Here is a 9,317-nt window from a genome sequence, read left to right on the forward strand (position 1 = left end):
ATTACTTGCTCCACGTTCAGGTGGAATAATTACGGTGAAAAGATACAGCCCACAGGCACACCTTTCCTGATTTTATGCCCTTTGTCTGTTCAAATGGCTGCATATGACACATATATATATGCTAAATATGCTACTATGACAACAATTTCTTTTTTGAAAAGGATTCTTTTCATCTAAGCAGAGCTTTAGGGGCATAGAGGATTACTCAATGACATATTCAAAATAATTCTTTTATTCAGAGCACATCTTAATTTTCTTTGTTTTCAGAAGAAAGAGCTGCAGGAAGTGCTGAAAGTCCTGAAGTAATGTGAATCTAAAAAAAAATGTCCTGAAGCTTGATTCCTTGATTCAGAGCAAGGTCCTTAGTGCAGCTGATTGTACAAGTAGATTTTCTTATGTCCTGTTTCCAGGTATCGCTGCCAGACTCCTTTACAATACCAGTGTGCTTTTTGCCTTCAAATGCACCTCCAATCTCTGCACCATTCCTTAGAGTATTGACACTGACAGTGCCACACTCTGATCATTTAGGGTCAAGCCAGTGGACGATTCTTCTCAATGGACTTTTGGCGAGGAGGGGCAACCCCCAGGTCTCCCTTAAGACCAGTGGATAGGGTCTCATGGGGACCAGCAAACAGACCTGGATCGATGTAGAGTTATTTTTTTTTCCTTTTTCTTTCTAATTTTTTTCTCTCATCTTTTTCTTTCTTCAACCATGTTTTCTTATTGTTCAGACTAGGTCATGGATGGTTTGTCTAATTATATGGGTTGGACCATGGGAGGGAAGCCCAGGGAGAAGGCAATGGGGCCAATGGCCCTGGAAGTTAGAGGGGGCAGAAGAAGGTAGGGAGAAGGGTGTGGTGAGCGGACAGCTTCATGGACGGGGGAACAACTAGGGAAGCAGAACCAGCATCTAGGAGAGGGTGGAGATCCTGTGAGTATTAGAGCAACACCAAGCTAGTGGGGAAGAAGCACTAAGAGGTGGAAGAAGGGGGAAAGTCATGGTGGGGCAGGAGGAGGCAAAAAGAAACAGGCAAACACTAGGAAGCAAAGGCATAGATAGGGGGATTTATAGAGTTGTCCACTTATGTAAATACATTAATCCATAACAATAGTGGATTCATATATATATGAACATATATTCATAAGGCAATACACTGAGGCTGCAGATGGGCCTTGGGCCTCAGCTCATACCTTACCTAAATACAAGAACACTTTGTTCTAACAAATTGGCATTCTGTGGCATTTTGTCGCTGAAGATAAAATGGGTGCATCAGCAGGTGTGGTGAAGGCAGAGCATGGTGCCCAGCAATTAAAAGATACAGTGTCTGGGGTCTTAAAGGCTTGAAGTTAAACAAATGGCGACCCAACAGTGAAGCAACAAGCCCATATGGAAGAAGCACACCAGCTAGTGTGATCGTGAGGTATCATTGAGACCGGGCAATAGGCATCCAAAAACTCACAACAAACAAAAATGCATTGGTAAGAATGGAGAGGAGTTGGAAGGGAGACCCAAAGCCCATCTATGGACAATGGAACCTCCCCCCACAGAGGGGTCACAGGGAGGGGATGAGTCAGTCAGGGTGCAGTAGAGCACTAATGAGTCACGCAATATACCTCTGATCCCTTGAGGCCTCCTCACCCCCCAGCTATCATGACCCAGTGCCGCTTCCCAATCTAGACTAGACGGGAACATGTACATAGGTCTAGGCAAGAGATAAAACTCACAACACATGGAACCCAAGAACAGGAATGGGAATAGGGATACCAAAAGGTAGGGAGAAGAAGGGAAGAGGTGGAGAGGGAGGGAGGCACCAATCAGAGTGAATGGCACATAACCACACACCCACATCCAGGGGGAAGAACGACAGAAAACAAAAGGGAAGGGAGACAGCAGTCAGTGTGAGATTTGAAAATAATTAATAATCTACAATCTATCAAGGGGACATGAAGGGTGGGGGGTGGGGAGGAGGGAGGGAAACAAAGAAGAGCTGATCCCAAGGTCTCAATGGAAAGTAAATGTCTAGAAAAGAACAATAGAATATGTGTATGAATATGTCAGATACAATTGATATATGGATTGTAACAAGAGTTGTAAGAGGCCCCAATAAAATTATTATTAAAAAAAAGGGTTCCCATCTGTACCGCTGTGCATCCTCTGGTCTAACCAGGTTTGCAAGGTAGAATTGGGGTCATGTAGTTGGAGGGAGGAAGCGTTTAAGAACTAGAGGAAGGTTGTGGGTTTCATTATTGCTATACTGAACCCTAAGTGACTCATCTCCTCCCCAATACCCCTCTGCAAGGTATGTCCAGTTGTCTACAGATGGGCATTGGGTCCCTATCACATGCCACCCTCATTCACGATGATATGATTTTTTTTCTCCCCTGCCTTTGGTGCTTGAAGCTTTGTAACCTTTGGCCCTTCATGATCACACATGTTGGTGTGCTGCTTCCATGTGGGATATGTTGCTTCTGAGCTAGATGCCCACTTGGTTACTTTCAAGCCTTTAAGTCCCCAGATGCTATAGGTCTTGATAGCCGGGCACCATCAGCCTTCTTCACCACACTTACTTATGCACGCATTCATCTTCAGCGTTTATGTGGCGAAGGTGGTCACACAATGATGGTTTTTGTTCCTTGGTGTCTGCTACCTGATCCCTTCAATACCTCGTGTTCACACAGGCTTGTGTGCTTCTTCTCTGTGGGCTTTGTTGTTTCTGAGCTAGATGGCCGCTTGTTTGTCTTCAAGCCTTTAAGACCCCAGACGCTATATCTTTTGATAGCCAGGCATCATCTGGAAACGCAGGGAATCTAGGACAGATGAACCCCTCAGGACCAGCGGTCACAGTGACGATACCGGGAGGGAAGGGGGGGTAGAAATGGGGAATCGATCACAAGGATCTACATATAACCTCCTCTCTGGGGGATGGGCAACAGAAGGGTGGGTGAAGGGAGATGGAGGGCAGTGTAAGATAAGATATAATAATAATTTATAAATTATTAAGGGTCCATGAGGGAGGGGGGAACGGGAGGGAGGGGAAGGGGAAAAAGGAAAATGAGGAGCTAATTCCAGGAACCCAAGCGGAAAGCATATTTTGAGAATGACGTGGGCAACAAATGTACAAGTGTGCTTTACACAATTGATGTGTGTATGGATTGTGATGAATTGTATGAGCCCCAATAAAATGATTTAAAAAAAACAATGATTTATAAATTATCAGAGGCTCATAAGACAGGGAGGGTGAGGGAGGGAGGATGAAAAATGAAAAGCTGATACCAAGGTCTCAAGTAGGAAGAAAATGTTTTGAAAATGATGATGGCAGCAAATGTACAAATGTGCTTGACAAAACAGATGTATGTATGGATGTGATAAGAGCTGTAAGAGCCCCCAATAAAATGATTTTTTTAAAAAAAGGCCCACACCCTAATTTTTTTTTATAGCTGGGCAACATCAGCTTTCTTTACCATATTTTCTTGTGCACCCATTTTGTTTTCAGTGATCGTGCCGGGAGAGTGAGCATCACAGAATGCCAATTTTTTAGAACAAAGTGTTCTTGCGTTAAGGAAGGCCTTCAGCAGAGGCCCAAAGTCTGTCCTCAATACTTCCTCAATGTATTGCCATATAAATATATGTACAAAAGTCCCTGTTTTTGGTCATTATTTCATGCCAAGAATTCTCCATTCTTGAATTTAAAGATAGAGTTGAAACAAAAGTCTCTGTTGCATGATCAGTGCAGGTGGGTGATACCTGTCATGATGGTCAGTTCTGTGTAATTCTCAGTTCAACCCGTAACCTTGCCACCATAGGTCCCCATACTACCTTCTTTCTTTGTTGTTTCCACTGACATCAGGAACGTGCTCACTGCCTGCTTCGTGTGGAGTGGTCCTCAGAGAACATTAGAGTCCCATGGTTACCAACACAGGTTTGGGCACTGGCCTTTTGAAAGTTGATTTACAAACATGTCATGGATGCTTCCATGACAAAAAGCTCCTCCCATCATACACCTCTGCCAGCTGTCCCCATGGCTACAAAGAGCTGATGGAAAGATCAAATTGAGGTCTGCACCCTCAAGAACAATTATGGCACTGTGTTCACCAAGTTCTAGCAAATGTCTCCCAAACTACAAGGGCCACCTGTTTTCCCACCAGAGTGCTCCCAGTGAAGGACAACAAGCTCACCTGTTTAATTTTTGTTTATCGCTGTGCCAACCTTTGCTCCAGCATAAAACCATGGAACAAACTATACCAGGTAGTTCCTTGCCCTCCAAAACTTTGGCTATTATCTTGGTGACAAATAAATCAATGAGGGAAGTTGTTAGAGTTCCTCTACAAAGATACCACCAATCACCGGAATGAAATTGCTCACAATCATAGAATAATGACAATGCTAATCAGACCTATGGGATTCTACTGCCCAGGCTCAAGGTCGGGTCTTTCAGAAAGAAAGAGGTGTCCCCCAATCTTCTGTGAGAAACCAACAGCAAAATACAAAATGTTCACATATTCTAGAACATCTCCCTCGCCCAGTAAGATTTTCCCCATCTCTAAAGACACCGCCACCACTTGTCTGTCAGTTTGTCATACTGTGGTGGCTTGTATGTTGCTGTGATGTTGGAAGCCATGTCACTGGTATCTCAAATGCTAGCAGTGTACACCTAAAGGGAACAGGTTTTAGTAGCACTTTCAGACTAAGAACAGATGAGAAAGAAGGACTTGGCTGCCTACTTCAGAAGAAGTCACAGCAAACCTATGCAAAGCCTTGATGCATTGTCAAGCAGTGAATGTCTAGACAAAGGAAGAACATGGCTGGAGACACTGCCAGAGGATTGACCCCTTGGGTCGGAGGACACTCCAAATGTGGCTAAAGAGGAATCCCTTTCTTGGAAGGGAGCCGACAACCACAGTGATGTGAATCCAGTGAGACTTGTGGGAATCGAGTCTTTGGGATCTTCCTTTGCTGATGGGGAACTGTTCAAGGTAAAGAAACACAGCTGCAAAAATCTTCTAATGACCAGAACTTGGAATGTGAAAACTATGAATTTAGAAAAATTTGAAAGGGGATGTAGTAGGGGGGAATGGATCACAGGGAGCTACGTGTGGCCTCCTCTCTGGGGGACGGGCAGCGGAGGGGTGGGTGAAAGGAGACGCCAGACAGTGTAATATAAGATACAATAATAATTTATAAATTATTAAGGGTGCATGGGGGAGAGGGGAGGAGGAAGGGAAGGGGAGGGGGAAAAAAAAGGAAAATTAGCGGGTTCCGGGAACCCAAGAGGCAAGCGAACTTTGGGAATGATGAGGGCAACAAATGTATAGATGTGCTTTACACAATTGATCTATGTATTGTCATGAATTGTATGAGCCCCAATAAATTGATAAAAAAATGAAATGGAATGCAGGAATATTGATACCCTAGACATTAGTGAGCTAAAATGAATTGGTCTTGGCCATTTTGAATTAGAAAATTATACACTTTACTAAGCTGGAAATAACACAATCAAGAGGAATGGCATGGCATTTAGTATCAGAAAGGATCTTGCTAAATCCATCATGAAGTACAATGTTGTTTGTAGTAGGATTATATTTATCTGCCTTCAAGGAAAAGCAATCAATATGACTATTATTCAACTTTAATTCACCAAACACATTCAGCTAGCGATGAATACAGTGAAGAATTCCACCAACAACTTCAGTGGGAAGTTGATCATACATGCAATCAATATGCATTGATAGTTATTGGTGATTGGAATACAAAAGCTGGAAATAAAGAGAAAGCAACTATGGAAAATATTGTCTTGGTGACAGAAATGGAGCTGGCGATCTTATGGCAGAATTTTGCAAAACTAATGACTTGTTTATAGCAAATACCGTTTTTCAACAACAAAAAAGGTGACTGTACACATGGACTTCACGAGAGAGAATAGACAGAAATTAAATTGACTACAGCTATGGGACAATATGATGGAATAATTCAATATCAGTGCTATAACCAAGCCAGGGGCTGACTGTGGAACAGACCATCAAATGCTCATATGTAAGTTCAGGATAAAGCTGAAGTTCAAAAGGGTCAAAAATATGCTCTTGATTATGTCCCACCTGAATTTTGAGAACATCTCAAGAGCAGATTTGATGCAATGAACACGAATGACAGAAGATATGATGTGCTGTGGGAGGACATCAAGACCATCATCATGAAGAATGCAAAAGGTGGTTAAAAAGCAAGGAAAGAAAGAAAAGATCAAAGTGGATGTGAGAAGAGACTCTGAAACTTGCTCGTAATCGCAGAGTACCTAAAGCAAATGGAGGAAAGGAAGAAGTCAAGGAACTGAATAGAAAAATCCAAAAGGCAGCTTGAGAAAACAAAGCCAAATATTACAAAGAAATGCGCAAGAACCGGGATATCTGAAACTGAAAAATTCTATGTGAAAAATATTGAATGATGCAGGAATGGTCAAGAGAAGATGGAAAGGATACAGAGTCACTGTACCATAAAGAACTAGTCAATATGCCACCATTTCAGGATGGAGCATATGAGGAAGAACCAATGGAACTGAAGGAAGCAGTTCAAACTACACTGAATGCATTAGCTCAAAACAAGGTTCAAGGAATTGATCGAATACCCATTGAAATGTTTCTGCAAGCTGAAGATGCACTGGAAACACTTAGTAGTCTATGCCAGGAAAAATGGAAGATAGCTACATGGCCAACTGACTGGAAGGGATCAATATTTGTGCCCATTCCAAAGAAAGGTGGCCCAGCAGAATGTTCAAACTACAGAATGATATCATTGATATCACACATGAGTAAACTTTTGAATAAGATCATACAACAATGTTTGCAGTGGTACATTGACAGAGAGACTGGATTCAGAAGAGGACATGGAACAAGGAATGTCATCGTTATGTCAGATGGATTTTGGCTTAAACAGAGAATACCACAAAGATGCTTACTTGTGTTTCATTGACTATGCAAAGGCATTCAACAATGTGGACCATAATAAACTGTGGATAACCTTTAGAAGGATGGGAATTCCAGAACACTTCATTGTAGTTATTTGGAACTTGTATATGGATCAAAAGGCAGTTGTGCAAAGAGAACAAGTAAATACTGCATGGTTTAAAATCAGGAAAGGTGTGTGTCAGGGTTGTATCCTCTCATCATATTTGTTCCATCTGTATACTGAGAAAATCATTAGCAGAAGTTGGATCCTATGAAGAAGAATGTGACACCGGGATTGGAGGAACGCTTATTAAGAACCTGTGGTATGCGGATGACACAGCCTTGCTTGCTGAAAGTCAGGAGGACTTGAAGATCAAGGAATGTAACCTTCAATATGGATTAAAATTCAATGTACAGAAGGCCCAAATTCTCACAATTGAACCAATGGGCAACATCATGATAAATGGATACAAGCTGGTCAAGGATTTGTCTTGCTTGGATACACAATCAATGCTCATTGAAGCAGCAGTCAAGAGCTCAAGAGATGTATTGAATCGGGTAAATCTGCTGCGCACAACAGTTTTAGAGTATTGAAGAGCAAGGGTGTTACTTTGACCCAAGCCATGGTTTTATGCATTGCATAAGTGTGTTCAAAGTTGGATAAAATGCAGTCCAATCCTGTCTATATTAACACTTGTTCTTATGTTTGAGCCAATTGTCTCAGGCACAGTGTTAATTCATCTTGTCAAGCATTTTCTTCCTTTTTATTGGCCCTCTGATGTCCTTCTCTAGGGACTGTTCTTTCCAAATGACATGTCCAAAGTATGTGAGATGAATTATCACCATCTTTGCCTCTAAGGAGAATTCTGGCCATACTTCTAAGACAGGTTTTTCTGTTATTTTGTGTGTTAGTCTGGGTAGCCTAGAGAAACAAATCCATAGAAACCCATAAGTGTATAAGAGAGAGTTTTATATAAAGGGTAATTGCACATTAAGAAAGTATCCGAACCCAGTCCAGTCCAAGCCCATAAGTCCGATATTTGCCCATATGTCTGTTTCTGATCTATAAACTCCTCTTCAGATGCATGAAACACATGCAATAATGCGAAGTGCAAGACAATTACAGACCAGTGTGTAGAAATTCTTTGGATCCAGTGACATTGTAAACATCTCAGCGCTGGCAGGCTTCTCTACTTGCCTTCTCCAGCTAAGGGCACTCATATAGTTCATTGTGTCTTTTCAGTAGTGTCTTCCAGGGAGTGAATAGAGTGAAAAGATGTCTCCTGCCTCCAAGGAGGAAAAGTGCCAGAGTTCCCAGAATTCTCCGGAGAAGGCCATGTCCACACAGAGGCCTCATTGGCTATGACCCAATTGACACACTAGACTCTACCCCTTCACTCTTAATCCTCTCAAGTCCCAAATTGACACCAGATTATGTAACTACCATATTTTGGCAGTCTTGGTACTTTCAGTATTCTTCCCCAGCACCACAATTCAAATGTATCAGTTCTTCGCTGGTCTCCTTTTACAATGTCCAATGTTCACATGCACATGAGATGGTTGAAAATACCATGGCTTCGGTCAGACACATCTCAGTCCTCAAAGACACTTCCCTGATTTTCAACACTCGAAAGAATTCTTTTTTTTAAAAGCATATTCGCCCAATGCAATGTGTTGTTTGATCTCTTAACTGTTGATTCCATGAGCTTTGGTTTTAGATCCAAGCAAGATGAATCCTTGAAGGGCAAAAGAAGTTCTCAGTGTCTATCTTATAAAAAGACCACACCAGCAAGGAGATATCATCAGGTTGTGACAGGATTGATCAGTTGGACTCTATCCCTACATTTTCATCCGTGTAGAAGTTGACATAAAACCTAACCATCTCATTCATGCATGTATCATACTCTTGATGTCATCCCATAACTTCTTCTCTCATTAGAGCTCAAGCAATCAAATATGATCTGGATAAAGTCTGGGCACTCAAGACTGTGTTTTGGCTTTCATGAATTGATTTACTACTCCAAAAATGTTTGAATTATCTTTAAACTTATTTTTTGTTTCTGATATTAACAACATTATTATATATCTCCACAACCTGTTAGATCATATTTCTTTGAAATGGGCACAAATACGGATCTCTTCCACTCAACTGGCTCGGTATGTCTTCCAAATTTCTTGTCATATATGAATGAGTGCTCCCAATGTTGCATTCCTTTATTGAAACATCTCAATTAGTATTCCAGCGACCTTGGGGCTTGTTTTCCAGCAACTCCTTTGTACTGCTTTCTTCAATCCCACTGTTCCTTGAACATTTGCAACCCACCATATATACTCGTGTATAAGCCAAGGTTTCAATCTCATTAAAAAAAATCATTTTATTG

The 9,317-nt window shown here is 41.7% G+C and overlaps 1 pseudogene; it reads right to left on the minus strand.

Moving 5' to 3' along the window:
* Nucleotides 1–3,908: 3,908 nt before the first annotated feature.
* Nucleotides 3,909–9,317, minus strand: part of LOC101663202 — a 22,778-nt pseudogene continuing 17,369 nt past the window's right edge.

Source organism: Echinops telfairi, unplaced genomic scaffold (assembly GCF_000313985.2).
Source record: "Echinops telfairi isolate 266 unplaced genomic scaffold, ASM31398v2 ScPeMD7_7467;HRSCAF=8505_1, whole genome shotgun sequence".
Taxonomy (NCBI): domain Eukaryota; kingdom Metazoa; phylum Chordata; class Mammalia; order Afrosoricida; family Tenrecidae; genus Echinops; species Echinops telfairi.